The following is an 18,117-nucleotide window of genomic DNA, read 5'->3' as shown; positions in this document are numbered from 1 at the left end:
TTTTATTTTAATAGGTTTTTGGGGAACAGGTGGTATTTGGTTACATGAGTAAGTTCTTTAACGGTGATTTTTGAGATTTTGGCGCACCCATCACCCAAGCAGTATACACAGAACCCAGTTTGTAGCCTTTTATCCCTCACCCCATTCCTACTCTTTCACCCCAAGTTCCCAAAGTTTATTGTATCATTCTTATGCCTTTGCATCCTCATATCTTAGCCTCCAACTTATGAGTGAGAACATACGATGTTTGGTTTTTCCTTCCTGGGTTACTTCACTCAGAATAATGCTCTCCCATCCAGGTTGCTGCAAATGCCATTAATTCATTCCTTTTTACAGCTAAGTAGCATTCCTCTGTGTGTGTGTGTGTGTGTGTGTGTGTGTGTGTGTGTGTGTGTGTGTGTGTATCATAGTTTCATTATCCACTCATTGATTGATGGGCGTTTGAGCTGGTTCCGTATTTTTGCAATTGCAAATTGTGCTGCTATAAGCATGTATGTGCAAGGATCTTTTTCTTATGACTTCTTTTCCTCTGGGTAGATACCCAGTAGTGGGATTGCTGGATCAAATGATAGTTCTACTTTTAGTTCTTTAAGGAATCTCCACACTGTTTTCCATATTGGTTGTTGTACTAGTTTACATTCCCACCAGCAGTGTAAAAGTGTTCCTTGTTCACGGCATCCATGCCAACATCTATGAATTTTTATTGTAGTCATTCTTGTGAAAGGTGGTATTACATTGTGGTTTTGATTTGCATTTTCCTGATCATTAGTGATGTTGAGCATTTTTTCATATGTTGGTTGGCCATTTGCATATCTCCTTTTGAGAACTGTCTACTAATGACCTTAGCCCAGTTTTGATGGGATTGTTTGTTTTTTTCTTGCTGATTTCTTTGAGATCCTTGTAGATTCTGGATATTTATCCTTTGTCAGATATATAGATTGTGAAGATTTTTCTCTCACTCTGTGGGTTGTCCGTTTATTCTGCTGACTGTTCCTTTTACCATGTAAAAGCTCTTTAGTTTAATTAAGTCCTACCTATTTATCTTTGTTTTTGTTCCATTTGCTTTGGTGTTCTTAGACGTCATTAAATCTTTGCCTAAGCCAATCTCTAGAAGGGTTTTTCTGATGTTATCTTCTAGAATTTTTATAGTTTCAGGTCTTAAATTTAAGTCCTTGATCCATCTTGAGTTGATTTTTATATAAGGTGAGAGATGAGGATCCAGCTTCATTCTCCTCCATGTGACTTGCCAATTATCCCAGCACAATTTGTTGAATCGGGTGTTCTTTCCTGCTTTATGTTTTTGTTTGCTTTGTTGAAGATCAGTTGGCTGTAAGTATTTTGGTTTATTTCTATTCTGTTCCATTGGCAGTTGGCTGTAAGTATTTGGGTTTATTTCTATTCTGTTCCATTAGTCTGTGTGCCTAATTTTATGCCAGTACCATGCTGTTTGGTGACTATGGCCTTATAGTAGAGTTTGAAATCGGGTAATATGATGTCTCTAGATATGTTCTTTTTGCTAAGTCTTGCTTTGGTTATGTGGGCTCTTTTTTAGTTCCATATGAATTTTAGGATTTCTTTTTTGTAGTTCTGTGAAGAATGATGGTAGCATTTTGATGGGAATTGTATTGAATTTGTAGATTGCTTTTGGCAGTATGATCAATTTCTCAATATTGATTCTACCCATCCATGAGCATGGGATGTGTTTCCATTTGTTTGTGTCATCTATGATTTCTTTCAGCAGTGTTTTGTAGTTTTCCTTGTAGAGGTCATTGACCTTCTTGGTTAGGTAATATTCCTAAGGTTTTTATTTTTTTATTTTCATTTTTATTTTACAGCTATTGTAAAAGGGGTTGAGTTCTTGATTTGATTCTTAGCTTGGTCGCTGTTGGTATATAGCAGAGCTACTGATTTGTTTACATTAATTTTGTATCCTGAAACTTTGCTGAATTCATTTATAAGTTCTAGGAGCTTTTTGGAGGAGTCTTTAGAGTTTTCTAGGTATACAGCAGTATCATCAGCAAACAGTGACAGTTTGACTTCCTCTTTACTGATTTGGATACAATTTATTTTTTTCTCTTGGTTGATTGCTCGGGCTAGGACTTCCAGTACTCTGTTGAAGAGGAGTGGTGAAGGTGACCATCCTTGTCTTTTTCCAATTCTCAGAGGGAATGCTTTCAACTTTTCCCCATTATTATGTTGGCTGTGGGTTTGTCATAGATGGCTTTTATTACATTAAATCATGTCCCTTGTATGTCAGTTTTGCTGAGAGCTTTAATCATAAAAAGATGCTGGATTTTGTCAAGTGCTTTTTTTTGCATGTATTGAGATGATCATGTGATATTTGTTTATAATTTTGTTTACGGTGTATATCACATTTATTGACTTGCGTATATTAAATCATCCCTGCATCCCTGGTATGAAACCCACTTGATCATGGCAGATCATCTTTTTGATACGCTATTGGATTCAGTTAGCTAGTATTTTGTTAAGTATTTTTGCATCTATGTTCATCAGGGATATTGGTCTATAGTTTTCTTTTTTTGTTATGTCCTTTCCTGGTTTTGGTATTAGTGTGATGCTAGCTTCATAGAATGATTTAGGGAGGATTCCCTCCTTCCTTATCTTGTAGAATAGTGTCAATAGGATTGGTGCTTTGATTATATATTATATACAACAGATTAATAAACGTATATTATATATATCCTACATACAGAGTTGGAAATGATGAAAACTAGTATGAGTCTTCTGCTAATAGGCATTCATATAGAGCTATTTTATATAGCACAAGTTTCCAGAAGTTAAAAATATATTTCATTCATGTGTATTTTGATCTGAACTCTGTGCCAATACCTTTCCTACTACACAGTCTGGTTCACTAGGGCTACACTCGGGAACCACAGGCCATGAACTATGTACAGGTTCCACAGGAGGAGAGAGATGCTCATGAGGTTGTGTGCCAGTGCCAGGGTCAAGAGACTCTGTCCTGAACTGTGTAAGACACTAAAACGTGTTATGGGAATAATAATCACAGCATAAAAGCCCATATGAGAGCCCAAGCATTTTCCCATAATAATATTCAACTTATAAAACTGACATTATATGGATTTTGGTGTAATTTCTTTGGCCGTAAACGTTGCCTTATTGTGATGAAAATTGCCCACGAAACTTTTTCATTTTCGTAAACAGAAAATGATATTTAGTCATAGATATTTTTATTTGATATAACAATCTAAATAAATTACTAAGAGTAAGATATGAATTAAATTTCTTTAAGAAAAAAGGGAGGGGTAATAAGACTAGTCACCAGAAAAAAAAAAAAATAGAGTAGCTTGAGTGAGAAAAGTATTGAATGATAAAGCCAGCAACTTGTTACCTCCTCTGTGGGTAGCCCAGTCAATTTTCATTTCTCCTATCACTTTCTGCTTTCCTTTTGACCAGGCAACACAATAAATTACACTTGCCTTTCAAGCTCTAGTTGAAATGGTCAAGCAACTTGTTCCTTTAGTTACTTTGGCTCCTAAATCAGTCAGTTTGGCATTGTGGAGTCAAATGAAGCTTCACATTAAACGGTTCTTGAAAACCTAAATATTCTTAGAAGTGTCCAGATGTACTGAAAGACTGTTTAATACAATGGGAAAAAATGCAGTTCATTGTTTTTTAATTGTCATGTTTTAAATTAACTGTCTTGCTAGGTCTATTTATAATTGATTAGATATAAAAGCAGAAAAAAAGAGCATATACTTCTGTTAATGAGAAACCTATATTATGGAACAAGAAGATATTAATTGGATGGTTTATCTTCTATATTTTTATTTTCATTGTGTTTGTTATTTTAAAGAATTCTTTATAATGACTTACCTAAGTTATTTAAGATTGGTAAGTAACAACTAATAAAAAATCAAGTCCATTCACTTTCATTGAGAACTTATGATATATCAATTACTTTCCATGCCATATTTATCAAATATAACCATCCATTGAGAGATTTTTCATCATTTTATGTACCACTGTAAAAGAAAAAAAATGTGCCTAACTAACTATGACACATGTTCTTATCAGATTTTAATCTTGTATTTATTGAAAGAGACCTTTTAGGCTTATTTAGAAGTATTTTTTTTTCATATCTCCCTATTACAGTTCTACATTGCTTAATAACAGAGTCTGCCCGGAGACATGCATCACTAGGCAATTTCATCACTGTGTGAGCATCACAGAGTGTGTACTTAGACACACCCTGATAGCCTACTATGCACCTGGGCTGTATGGTGTAGCCTATTTCCTCCAGGCTGCAAATCTGTACGGGATGTTACTGTACTGAATCCCGGAGACAACTGTAACACAATAGTAAGTATATGTATATCTAAACATAGAAAAGAAACATAAAAATATGGTTTTATAACCTTAATGGGATCCCCATCATTAGGGTCCCTTGTTTACCAAAACATCATTATACTGGTATATTATTATACAGAAATAAAAAGAAAAACACAGGTGAAATAAATTAATTGAGATTTTCCTAAAACTCCTTTGGAGATTCCAACTAGTCACTTTTCAACTTGGAATCGTATGACTGTGTTTTTCATCCTCTGATGATATATTGTCCTTAAGTGCAGGTGATGCAGTTTTACTTAACCTATAAAAGAAACCAAATTCCTTTGGTGCTAAGTTCTTTGTATATTTCCATAGCTGGCAAATTTTTTATTCCAACTTCTAGAAGTTTTCTGAACTCAGTTGAGTCACCATGGCCCACTCATGCTCAACACACTCACTTGCTCTGCTACTGTCTCGGAATTTTCTTGCAAGTTCCCGACACCACTTTTGCAGATTTCAAAGTCAGAGCTTTGGATGTTTGTACATCATCATGACTTACCAACAGAGATCATAAAATGCCATTCATTGCTATTGATCCAATTTCAAATCTGTCAAAAATGTGAACAAAATAATTGCCTCTTGGAAAAAACAAGATGTGATATTTTATCTTGTTTAACTCATACAGCAACTTCATGAGGTGGAAACACGATGCTCGCAAAAGTCAGGCATACAAACCACAATAATCATGCTAGTAGATTATAGAGAATGCATTATGCTTACAGTCAATTGCTTCTTTTGGAACGGAATTAGCCTTAGTTCAAAGAATAAAGATGGTAAAATTTACTCTGCACCCATCTGTTTTCCACTTCAATTACTTCTTTCTCCTTCCCTGCCACCTGCCACGTGTTCTCAAGTAACTCAGTTTTCTTTGATTCAGCTGAACACTGGATCATCCCCATACCCTTCCCATAGCAACAAGTACGTGCCTAGACTCATTCAGTTATTCTTTCAAAAGAAATTCAGTGTGCATCTATTAAGCGCTATCAAGACTGACACCAGGTGTGCAAGATGATAAGAAATACACACAAGCAGGACAGACGCAAGGAATATTTCTCACAATCTGTAATATTTCTTATGATTACCAAGGTGGTTTCTATTCCATTACAAATAGTCTATGATATTGTCTCACAAGCATTCATAATTTCTGACATTTTGCACTTAGCTATGAGAACAAAAATAAAGCTATACAGCGTAGAATTCCCTTCAGAAAAGTACTTGTTAACCAGCTGGGAGGAGTAGGGTAGACTGAAAGCCACCAGCTGTTCGCCCCTTCAAAGACAGGTTTGGGCCAAGGTCACGCTACTCTCAGGATGGTCTGTCTCTGACTGTACAAAGCAGTGATCTGAGGGTCCAGCCATTTGAGCCAAACGTAGTATCCTCTTAGGGCAATCACGGATCAAGGGCCTCCCATAGGGCTGGCACAGTGGCAATGTGAGGTCAGCACAGAAGTCTGATGGCTCCCCCTGCCCAATCTTGCTTCTTCCTTTTCCCAGCAAACTTTGTGTACTCCTAATTCCATCTCAACACTTGTTTCTTGATCCTCAGAAATCTTGCTTTTGCATCTACTTGAAATGTCCTTGCTTCTCCATGTACTTAAATCTTTCACATTTTTAAAGACCTATTTAGTTCAATGTCTGATCAGTGTCATTCAGCCCATATGGTTAATCTTCACAGTCTCAATTTATGTTGAGTGTGAAGTGTCATTAACTAATGACAACTAGTTAATTAATTATTGCATTGCACTGTAACTGCCTTATATGTGTTGGCTGTATTTTCTCAGCATCTTGAAGGCACCTGCCATAGGTAGCAGACATGGCTGCTGCCTTATCCAGGTCCCCCGAGATTGACAACTTCTGTTGGTGTAGGTGGGATGTGCCAGCTCCTGTAGAACTTCAGGTCACTGCCCTCAGACTATCGGAGCCACTTTGTCAACAGAGGCAGAGTCAGAAGTGCCTAAATGTTTATTTTTATTCTGTCCTCCCTACTTACCTTCCTAAAGCCCTAACTAATGACTGTTGGGTGAAAAACTGCAAGTCTGCCTTAGGTATAGACAACTCTGGGGTGTAAGTTATAACTGAGAATCCTCAAACATAATCATGCTAAGTTCCAGTCCCTGTGGGTCTTGTGCATAAGACTGAACAGTTCTCTTTTCTACCTCCTATCCTTCTCCTACTTCCACGTCAGTCTGCCCTGGGAGCACTTGTTTTAAAATTAATTGCACACAAATATTCATCTCGCAGCCTGCTTCTGGGAAATTTAAACAATGATGAAATGTCAAATAAGAAAACCATTATTTGAGTCCAAAAATTTAGTTACAAAGATTTATTACACCAATTGTTTGATGTGATAAAAACATAAAAATCAGATCATGTCTGTAATTTTTATTTTGTTATACAGCATCATGAAAATTTATAGCTAAAATATTTTTATAAAATAGTTTTCACTGACGATTTTTATTTAAGAAAGGCAACAGTATTTTTGATATGATTTAGTTATCATCCTGCCTGGAAGTAGATGATGAAGCCAACAGCCTCTTAAGGGTTTTTCCAGTCCTACCATGTGAAAACGTTTTGAAGGCTAATGAGGACATACTTATTCAACATCATCCTCTATTTTATTTTCACACTAAAATAGGAAGCTTTGGTTCCCTGATGGTTTCATAATTAGACATTATCATGGCTGTGTTTTGAGATTGATTTCTGGTCAGGGAATGGAAAATTTTTAGTTCCTAATGTAAAAATATTTGACTGTCTCCCTAAAAATATCCATTGCATCAAAGGGATCATTATTCATACAAAGCACTTAAAACTTGAACAACTGAATTTGTGACTCAATTGGTAGTTAATTCATTAAGCAAGTACCAATTAAGCTCCTTACAGGGTTTTAAAAAAAAAGAAGTGCAAGACACAGAAAAATAGACTATGTGAAGGCTTATAAGGCCCTCTTTTTCAGGGCCTCAAAATCTAAATAAGAAGATATATGCTAATTACCATAAAAGACAGTATTGAACCAAGATGAGGCCAAATTGATCCTTTGGAAAATATTAATGTAGAATAATGTAGCCAGCCAATGAATATATTTCCCACATCTTTTACTCTCTAATAGTCTTATGTTTTGGTAGAGTCCAGCTGTAAACATCTCAAAACCAATTGCATAGTTTATCACTGAGGTTAATGAGGTTCAATGGTTTTGGTGCTAAACCACATGCTTTTTTCTTAAAGAAACATTTTATTTACTTGATGTGGTTCCAAATGGTTCATTTATTCCCTTGATGATACACATTTTCATTTTTCATCTTTTCTCTGAGGATAGGTATCTCATGAGCAGAAGGGCTGATGAGTTCTAAAAGCTCTATGCTAGCACACAAGATACATTGACTTGAGAAAGTCACATGAATCTGACTTAAACTTCTTACGGGAAACACAGCCACAGGAGACATTGCCACAATGACACTGGACTTGAAGATTTTTGTATTACTCTCCAGACCAAACCACAATCCTGACAAAAGCAGACTGCATCATCACCACATTCACTCACATAACTGAGCAAGGCAATGACAAAAATGTACATATCTCGATTTATATTCATGATCAATTGTTTCCAGTGGTTTTTTTAAAATATTTTATTTTAAGTTCTGGGATACACGTGCAGGACATGCAGGTTTGTTACCTAGGTAAACGTGTGCCATGGTGGTTTGCTGCACCTATCAACCCATCACCTAGGTATTAAGTCCCATGTGCATTAGCTATTTATCCTGATGCTCCCTTCATGGGTTCTTAATATTTCTAGCAATCACTCGCAGTCCAACCCAGCTTCTCCTCCATTCTTCTCGTTGACTAATGCATAACCTTCTTTTCCCCAAACCTCCAACACGTTTTCTCAATCCTCACCCTCACTTAATGAGTTTCTTCCTATTTCACTGACATAAAATAAAATCAATTAGAAGAAATTTTCATGAGCTTGCGTCACCTAACTACCTACTCCCTGTCTTTAGGACCTTACACTCGGCCTTCTTTCCTGCTAACGTGAATGAGTGGATGAATCACCTGCCTTCTTAGAGCAGGACAGCCCTCCTTTGTCCACTGGATCCTATCCCCACTCCTTTCCACAAGGGCAATGCTTGCTTTATTTACCAGTCTTTGCATTATCATGTTTTGCCTATCCACTAGATCAGCATAAAATGTACTGTTATGTCTCCATCTGTTAAAAAAAAAATTCTTTGATTTACTTGCTTCTTCAATTGTCATATCATTTCTTTCTCTCCATTTATAGCAAAACTTCTTTAAGGAGTTGTTTATGCAGAGTGTCTCCATTCACATCTCCTTGGTCTTGAAACTATTGTATGTCCTATGCTTGGCCTTGGACCACTTCTCTTTTATGTTTCTATATAGAAAAGAGATTTCCTAGGTGATTTTATCCAATTTCTTGGATTTAAACACCATCTGTATGCTGAAGACTACCAGATTTATAACTCACACACACTCCAACATTACCATTTCTATAAATGATATGTTCATATACATGTATGTACACACATATATACACATACATACATCTATCTTTTGTGATATGTCTATATTACAAATGCTACTGAGAGTCTTCTCTTGGAGATCTAACAGGCATCCAAAGTTTTACATGTCAAAACCAAGCTCTTGTTTTTCCCCTACCCCACATCTAAACCTGCTCCTCCTACAGCCCTCCCCATCTAAATAAATCATAACTTCATTTTTCTAGAGGCTCAGGCCTAAAACCTCAGAGTGATCTTTGACTCCTCATAGTCCATGTTCTCTCTCATTGCCCACATGCTATCCTTCAGTGATTCCTGTCAGATCCTTTGGAAACGATTTTGCATCAGAGCACATCTCACCATCCCCACCGCTCCCACTCCTACTCAACATCTGCTCTTGCCTGAATAGCGGGAGACAGCTAATGAGGTCTCCCTGCTTCTGCCCTTATTCCCCTTAGACAACTTAGCCAGAATTATTCTTAAAGCATTATTAGACCACTACACTCTTTTGCTGAAAACCTTTTCATTTCTTGGGGAAATATTTAAAAAAAACAAAGTTTTTGAATGACCTACAGTCATTCCATGACCTGCACCTCACCTGCTTACCTCGGCGCCTCATCTCCTGCTCCTCTCTCCCTTGCTCACCTTATTCCAATCACATGGAGACCTTTACTCTTCCTTGAGATTGCCAGATGCACTTTAACTTCAAGTCCTTTGCACTCTGTGTTCTCTCCACCCAGAATGTCCTTTCTCTAAATATCTGTAGACTCCCTCTCTTTAAAAGCATATATGGTCATTTATTTCATTTCACAGAATATAAGACATACAAAAAAGACAAAAATGTCTTTCTTGTTAATACATTAGTTGAGGCTATTTATTTTACTTAAGTTAACGTGCACTTCTAAATCTCATTTGTATCCATTGGTTCACGGGGTGCATCCAACTGCTGGTAATTGAAAACCGAGTAAAAGATGGTATAAAACTATTTTACAACACAGTAAGTGTCCCGGCAGGGAAATTTCAGGTTAATTTTAGCAGCTCACTGTTGACATCATGGGGCCTAGATTCTTCCCCTGTGTTTGCCCCTCATCCTCAGGCTGTTGGCTTTGGTCTCAGACTTGTCCCTTCATGGTTACCAGATGGCTGTGTCTAGTCTAAACCTCACCAACTCATAAAACTCGCTCAGAATATCCTCAGGGAAGTAAAGTATGTGTCTCTGACTTAATGTTCCTTTTTAAGAGTGAAAAAGATCTTTCTCAGAAGGTCTGATCCCTCTAACAAGTCTAGTTGGACAAAATTATGTCATATGCTTATGTATGCCTAACACAACTACTGAAGGTGGAAACAGCATTAACATGACTGTTCATTTGACTTGGTGATTGGCCCTTGCCCTGAGCACATGGCCAAGGGAAGACAGAACTAATTGGTCAGACAACCACCAGTGTCTGCTAGCGTGTTTTTAGAGGGAATTTTGGATAAGAATCTTATCCAAAACTCCTAAGAATGACTTCTGCATGAAATATATGAAACCCATATAAGAGAAAATACATCCATATAATGCAAACTATCAAATTAGACTTCAATGAAAAGGGCTATGCCATTCTTCTAGACAATAACAACGATGTCAGTTACAAAGTAACTCAAATGCTTAATGAAATGCCACTCAAAATCTCGAGTCTTATCAAAAATTCCCTCTAAATACAAACTAGTAGACACTGCAGACAGTAGACTCCAAAGCCTATAGATTTGTCAGTATCAGGTTATTTTTATCCTGTAGGCAATTTGACTTCTCCAAATTTATATTCAACAGCAGTAAACAAATAGATGTTGAATGCTACTATTTTCTAGTCCTGTTCTAGGTTGTAGGGATACAGAAATGAAAAAAATAGATTTCATGTATGTGCTGAAGGAGCTGACATAAGCTGAAAGCTTTTTTGACCCAGTGCTATTTACTTCTGACAATTTTTATACATAACAGGATTGAAATCTCTCAATCTTCTTGAGAAATTTCTTCTGTGGAAATGACTCACCATAACTCACTCTGTGGTACTCATTGGTTGAAATGATAATGGATATGAAGGTGGTTAATATGGTTTCTGCCAATCATTCCACATCCCTAGGTTCATGCAAACCTCAGGCAAGTCTATGGTCTGGGAAATAGTTTTTCATTAGAGGTAGACCAATGTTAAAATCATTCAAGAGAAAAGAAAGTGTATGTTCTTTTATGCTTCATGTGAAGCTTGGCAAAATAACAGCAATATACCTGAATCCAAAAGAAACTAAATACTTTTAGAATTCTTAAGAGTTCAGAAATGTAGCTTAAGAGTTCAGAAATACAAGATAAATGTACAAAACTAGATATCTATGTAAAGCAATAACAAATGTGGATATATAATGGGGAAAATCAGAGCCAGTGGTTATCCAAATATTTAAAACTCTTAAGAATGACTTCTGCACGAAATGTATGAAGCTTTTATAAGAGAAAATACATAAATGTAATGTGAACTATCAAATTAGAACTCAATGAAAAGGGCTATGCCATCTTCCTAGACAATAACAAAGATGTCAGTTACTCACAAGGTAACTCAAATGCTTAATGAAATGCCACTAAAAATATTAATATGTTACTTTTGTGGATGGCATAAAATGGTTTTCTAAAATCAATTTGCAGAAACAATTACAATATGACTAATACATAATAGAAAAAAACTATAATAATGGCAGTTGGCAAATAGACTTTTTCTTTTAACTATTTAAGTGCATTTTATGGGGAAGATACTTAAAATGGAATAAATTTTGTGCAAGAGTTAACATTTACATCATACCACAAAAAAAATCAAAATTAAACCTTATATTCTAAATACAGTAAATGTTAATGGTTATGATGAAATATTTGGACAGCTATTTTTTTCAAAATAAAATGACCTAAGTTTTCAGTTGATACCAAACTCTAGCTAAATTCTAAATGGAACAAAGCTAGATATAGATTTATAAATATAGATATATTGATACATGTTGATAGCATAAAAACAATGGGAAAATCCACAAAGGAAAAGGCTAACAGAGTTTACTGAACTTTTGATACATCATAAAAAAAGTAAAACCTATACTAAATGGGAGAAATATTTATAAAATTTATGAAAAAATTATTAACAATTCCTAATTTAAGATTTTGAAAACAGTTTTTCACTAAAAGTGTACAAATGTTAGAACCACTGAAGAGAAAATGTATATTCTTCCACGTATTATAAGCTTGGCAAAATAATAGCAACATATATGTCTTCATATACATAATTTGTGTCTATATATGTGTACACATTTACACATATATAGCAACATATATCATCAAATTTTATAAATTGATAGTAAAATGGTAGTTTTCCAACAAAATAAGCAAATTGTAGAAAAAGACACGTCATAAAAACAGGAAATACATAAAAATGTAGTTCAAAAGTTCAAAATTACCAGGTAAGCAAGAAAAGGTAAAACAACAAAATAATGAGATAGGATTTTTCATCATTTCAACTGGAAAGACTATAGACAATAATGTTGAAGAGGATGGGTGAGGAAGGCTCACCATACACCGCTAGTAGACATGCAAATTAACATTCCGGAAATCCATCCACACATGAGCTCACTGTATCGGATTGTGCAAGTCATGCTCTGCCTAGACACCTGGCTCAGGGAATGCATGGGGCTGAAATCCAGGCCTTGCTATATTTTCTCCAAGCCATAATCCCTGACATGTGTTGAGTCATCCCATAATAGAGGGTGCCGTTTCCTTCACAGAAAGACTGGACTACTAGTGGCTCCATCTAAATATGCACAGAGCATACCTTTTGCGACAAGTGACTTATATACCTCTAAATTACCGTGATAGATAGTCAGAGACTTACGTACAAAAGAGATGCTTATTTCTGCAGCAGTTTTTGCTTTGACACCAATATCCACTTTTCTATAAACATTGTTCCTTGAAGACGTAATTCCCTGTGGCCTGTCAAGACATCCAGTTAAATCATGGGTTTCTACTGACCATCCCACAAAAAGACTTGCTGAGTAAGCTGTGGCTATATTCATGTCATAATCATAAGTATAATTTAATTTACTCAACAATAATGTCAACATCAATATTCATAATATCATGTATTCAAGAGTAAATATTGCGCACAATACAATATCTCTTTTGAGGCAGAGAATATAGCAGTGAACTAAACTGACAGAAATCCCTACTCTCAAAGAGCATACATTTTAAATTTTAAAAAGTAAAACTATGGGAGTAGGGAACAAATCCTCTGAAATAATATGCTTTGTACTGTTTATGCTTTCTTCTTCCAGTGTTAGGTACACTCTCTTCTACAACTGACCTGCATGACTGCTTGCTCTCCTGTTTAAGCTATCGACAGATGCCTTTGTTTGCCAGAGCCAAAGTTTAGCAAATTATTTATTTTTAGCTCTAATTCTAATTTGCTATTCCAACATTTCCATAATAATTTAATTGTGCTACATCAGTCCTGCATTTCTAAAACACCAGTCTATGTCCTTAAAAGACAGGATTCAAGACTGCAGTTGTCCCTTTATTCATTCAACACATATTTTTAAACGCCTAGTATGTGCTAAGCTCTGTTCTAGGTGTTAAGGATAGAGCGAAAGGGTGAAACAAACAAAACCCTGCCCTGACGAACCTTCTATTTCAGTGGTGCAGACAATGAGCAAGATAAGTAAAATATAGAGAACGTTGGGTATCTAAAAGAACTAAGGAGTAGAGATTATTTTAAATGAAAAAATAAGAAATACGGATTGGGGAAATGGCATTTTAGATGGGGTAGATGGTGAAGGTTTGACTGGGAAGTAATATACAAGAAGTGAAGGACTTAAGTGAACAAATGCAGAAACAAGAAACCAGAACAGAAAACTGCATGTTCACACTTACAAGTGGGAGCTAAACATTGGGTACACATGGACATAAAGATGGGAAAAATAGACACTGGGGAATACAAGAGGGAGGAGGGAGGGAGGGGGATAAGGATTGGAAAAAAACTACTTATAGAGATTAGGCACGGTGGCTCACACCTGTTATCCCTGCAATTTAGGAGGTCAAGGTGGGTGGAACACCTGAGGTCAGGAGTTCAGAGCAGCCTAGCTAACAAAGTGAAACCCCATCTCTACTAAAGATACAAAAATTAGCCAGGTGTGATGCCTCACGCCTGTAGGCCCAGTTACTTGAGAGGCTGAGGCACGAGAATCACTTGAACCCAGGAGGTGGAGGATGCAGTGAGCTGAGATGACGCCACTGCACTTCAGCCTGGGTAACAGAGACACAGTCTCCAAACAAAACAAAACTACCTATAGAGTACTATACTCACTACCTGGGTGGCAGATACATTTGTACTCCAAACCTCAGCATCATGCAATGTACCCATGTAACAAACCCTCACATGTTCCCCCTGATTCTAAAATAGAAATTGAAAAATAGACCAAAGAAGTGAAGGATCAAGTGAGCTCAAAAAATTTCTGAGGGAAGAGTACTTCATAGGAAAGGCTAAGTGCAAAGGCCCTGAGGTAGAAGCATGCCCTATAGTTCACAGGGCAGCAAGGAAGTGAAAACATCTACTCAAGTGTTCTGTGAAAGATTCAAAGAAGTGTCCAGTGACTTCTGTTTCTGGAGAAAAAGTGGTCTAGATTTTCCAGATAAGCTTCCTGGTAAATATAATCACAAAAGCTAAACTAAATATTAAAAATTTTAATTCTTCCTAAAAGCATCCAAGAGTTGATAAGACAGTCAGCAATCATCAGGCGAAATGCAGGCAACAAGAATGAATACTGGAATATAAGCAGAGGTTGAAGGCATTTCTAACATAAGGGAATTTGCCTATCCAGTTGAAATTAAACTTTTGTTTATAGCAAAAGAAAAAGCTTTAAATCTTCCATTGAATTCCATAGACTTGAGAAGTCAGAGGACCACAAGGAGATTTGCCTTGAAGCTGAGCATGAGGAAGCGTTGTCCCCAAGGATTTATAACTAAGAGCAAACACTAGCACAGATTTTTAAACAAAATGCCTTCCCATAGGTGATATAAAAAAATTACATGCCATGAATTTTGGTCATCCTTGTACTATGGACTGTTAGTGTCTTCAGGTGTCTGACAAAAGCTAAAACAAATCCTCCCTAGTGAAACTATTTTCATTCTAAGTCTCAAAAAATTTTGTAAAATATTTTTCAGAGCACTCTTGTTGAAAAAATAAGCAACAGAGAGAAAATTAGACACCATGATGAAGAATCTTCAGAAAAAAATAGACTGCAAAAACAGATCCATAAAATATTTAGACTTTGAAATTGCCAGACATATAATATAAAATAACTATATTTATTATGGTTAGAGCCCAAATCAATAAAGAGCAACCTAAAAATATCTGTAGGAAATAAAAAAACAGCTAGCCTTATAAAAAATCAAATAGCATTTCAAAAACTAAATACTTGAAATTAATAACTGAAAAGACTGGTTTAATAGCTTATTAGATGCAGCAAGGTGGATAAGTGAACTGAAAAACAGGTCAGAAGAACTATTCAGAATGCATAATAAAGGACCAAAGGAAATACAGATCCACAGACGTGAAGGATAACGCATGATGGGCTAATGTACAGAAACTGGAGTCCCAGAAGGAAAGGAGAATGAGCAGAAGAAATAATTAATACGAATCCATGAGTTCCGAGTCTAATAAATCCCAACTAGGATAGATAAAAAGACATCCACACATAAATCCATCATGGAGAAATTCCAGAAAACCAAACACAAGGAGTAAATATATATATTTTTAAAAGATCAATAGAAAAACACATAGATTGAGCACTGAGTTCTCAAAAATAGAAACGTTTGTTAGAAGATGCTGAAGTGGTATTTTATATTCAACGCGCTGAGATAATATAAATGCTAAACTAGACAAGGAATTTACTGTGTCAGGACAAATTCATCTTTCCAGGCTTAGTAATTAATGACATTATCAAGTAAACAACAAAAAAGGAACTATTTTCCACCAGCAGATTTTCTCTAATGGAAATTTGGGCAGATCAATGATCAAAATACTAAATCGAAAGACAAACATGCACAATCAGAAGTATATCAAAAATTAGAATTCAGAAAGGTTGAAAGTAAAAAGATAAAAAGTTAAAGTTTAAATAATAGAAAAAAATGTTTAAAGAATAAAAAGTAAAAACTTAAAAGGATGAAAAATATATAGCAGAAGAGAATTGGGGCAGCTACACTAATATAACTTCAAATAAAAAAGCTTACCAGGTGTATTAGTTCATTCTCATACTGCTATAAAGAATTACCTGAGACTGGGAGGCCGAAATGGGCGGATCACGAGGTCAGGAGATCAAGACCACCCTGGCTAACACGGTGAAACCCCGTCTCTACTAAAAAATACAAGAAACTAGCCGGGGGATGTGGTGGGCGCCTGTAGACCCAGCTGCTCGGGAGGCTGAGGCAGGAGAATGGCGTAAACCCGGGAGGCGGAGCTTGCAGTAAGCAAGATCCGGCCACTGCACTCCAGCCTGGGCGACAGAGCGAGACTCTGTCTCAAAAAAAAAAAAAAAAAAAAAAAAGAATTACCTGAGATTAGGTAATTCATGAAGAAAAGAGGTTTAATTGACTCATAGTTCTGCAGGCTTAACAGGAAGCACGATTGGGCAGCCTTGGGAAACTTACAATTATGGTGGAAGAAGAAAGAGAATCAGACACTTTCTTCAGATGGTAGCAGGAGAGAGAGCAAAGCAGGAAGTGCCACACACTTTTAAACCATCAAATCTCGCGATAATTCACTGTCATGAGAACAGCAAGGGGGAAATCTCCAGCCATAATCCAATCACCTCCTACCAGGCCCCTCCTCCAATTTGACACGAGATTTGGGAGGGGACACAAATCCAGACCATATCACCAGATATAAAGTCACTTTGGAATGACCAAAGTTTTATTTCATTGGGAAAATATAGCAATTTTAAATTTGTATGGACGTTGTAACATCGCTTCAGATCATATAAAGCAAGACTGACAGAAATAGAAAGATAAACCCTCAGTCATAGTGGGGGATTTTAATACAAACTTTTCAGAAACTTATAAATCAAGAAAGCAAAAATTAAGATGCAAAAATATTGAACTGCATGATCAGCAATACTGACTTCATTGACACACAGAAGACACTACTGAGCAATCAAAACTGCACAGGGCATGCTCCTTTCAAATATATGGGGAGATGGAGTTCAGCTTCAGCCTGGACCTCCAGGGAGCTCTGGAGAAGAATGACACACAGAGCTGGTCCACCTGGAGGCAAGAGGCCTAGCTTTTGTACAAACATGTCCATTGTCACTGACTTCAGACTGCTCCTGGGTCAGGGTGGGGTTATGTCAACCCACGTAAGACATCTGCCGTTCAGAAGAGGGCCATTCTCTGGGGAAGAGGAGAGTTCTGAGAAGTTAGCAGACATCCTAACACAAGTTGGGTGATAATTGCACTGGCCTGTTAGGATCTGGGTGTCGTGTCAATAGTATCCAGCACTGTCTACCTCCTGTTTCTCAGGTTACTCAGATCTACTTGCTTCTCTTATTAAGTTTTTTTTCCATCCAGGGACAATTTGTCCAGGATCTTTGTTGGTCCTGATTTCTGGGCAACGTATAAGAGGAGAATTACTGAAATGAACAACAGCCACTGCTGCTACAGCTGGCCTGAACTCAGCAAATGATGCTCATCCCCTTTCTTATTTGGATCCCTCTTCCCCTCGACTCGTGCTTTTGAATGGTCGTGTCTCATGGAGTGACCCCAGCCCATCAATCCTGAAGGGTCTGAACACCTGGTTATCCTGTACTTGCTAAGATACTGTACGCAATAACTGAGTTCTTCACGGTTATTTTTGGAACCAAAGCTTTACTCCTATCTTGTAGCAGCCTTTATTAAATGGTCAAAATATGCTTCATTTTGTTGCTGAGTGATTCACTTGAAACTTGACCTTTGTTTTTAGAAGTCCACCAGTTCCTTTAGGCTATTGGCTCAGCTGTGGCTCAACACAATGAGGCCTCTGTTTTACTCCCAGCACGAGTGCTTAATTGGCATTACTGTTTACTCCTGATTTCACAGGCTTCCTTTTGTTTTTTTCTCTAAAACCTAGTTTCCTCTGAAAATATAATTCTGAAGTACAACAAAACGGTGATGTAGAAAATATTTTTGATTAATCTGTAAAGTATGCACA

The 18,117-nt window shown here is 36.7% G+C and overlaps 1 protein-coding gene across 1 annotated transcript in view; it reads right to left on the bottom strand.

The window, feature by feature from the left end:
* ITGBL1 (integrin, beta-like 1 (with EGF-like repeat domains)) overlaps positions 1-16,643 on the bottom strand; it is a 280,376-nt gene extending 263,733 nt beyond the window's left edge. The window contains exon 1 of the mRNA XM_011977218.1: positions 16,584-16,643. The gene's annotated coding sequence lies outside the window, so the exon portion shown is untranslated. The remainder of the gene's footprint in view (positions 1-16,583) is intronic.
* Positions 16,644-18,117: the final 1,474 nt, after the last annotated feature.

This window comes from Mandrillus leucophaeus, unplaced genomic scaffold (assembly GCF_000951045.1).
Source record: "Mandrillus leucophaeus isolate KB7577 unplaced genomic scaffold, Mleu.le_1.0 Scaffold175, whole genome shotgun sequence".
Classification (NCBI taxonomy): Eukaryota; Metazoa; Chordata; class Mammalia; order Primates; family Cercopithecidae; genus Mandrillus; species Mandrillus leucophaeus.
The sequence above is the reverse complement of the archived record's forward strand: the minus strand, read 5'-3'. Positions and strand labels throughout refer to the sequence as shown.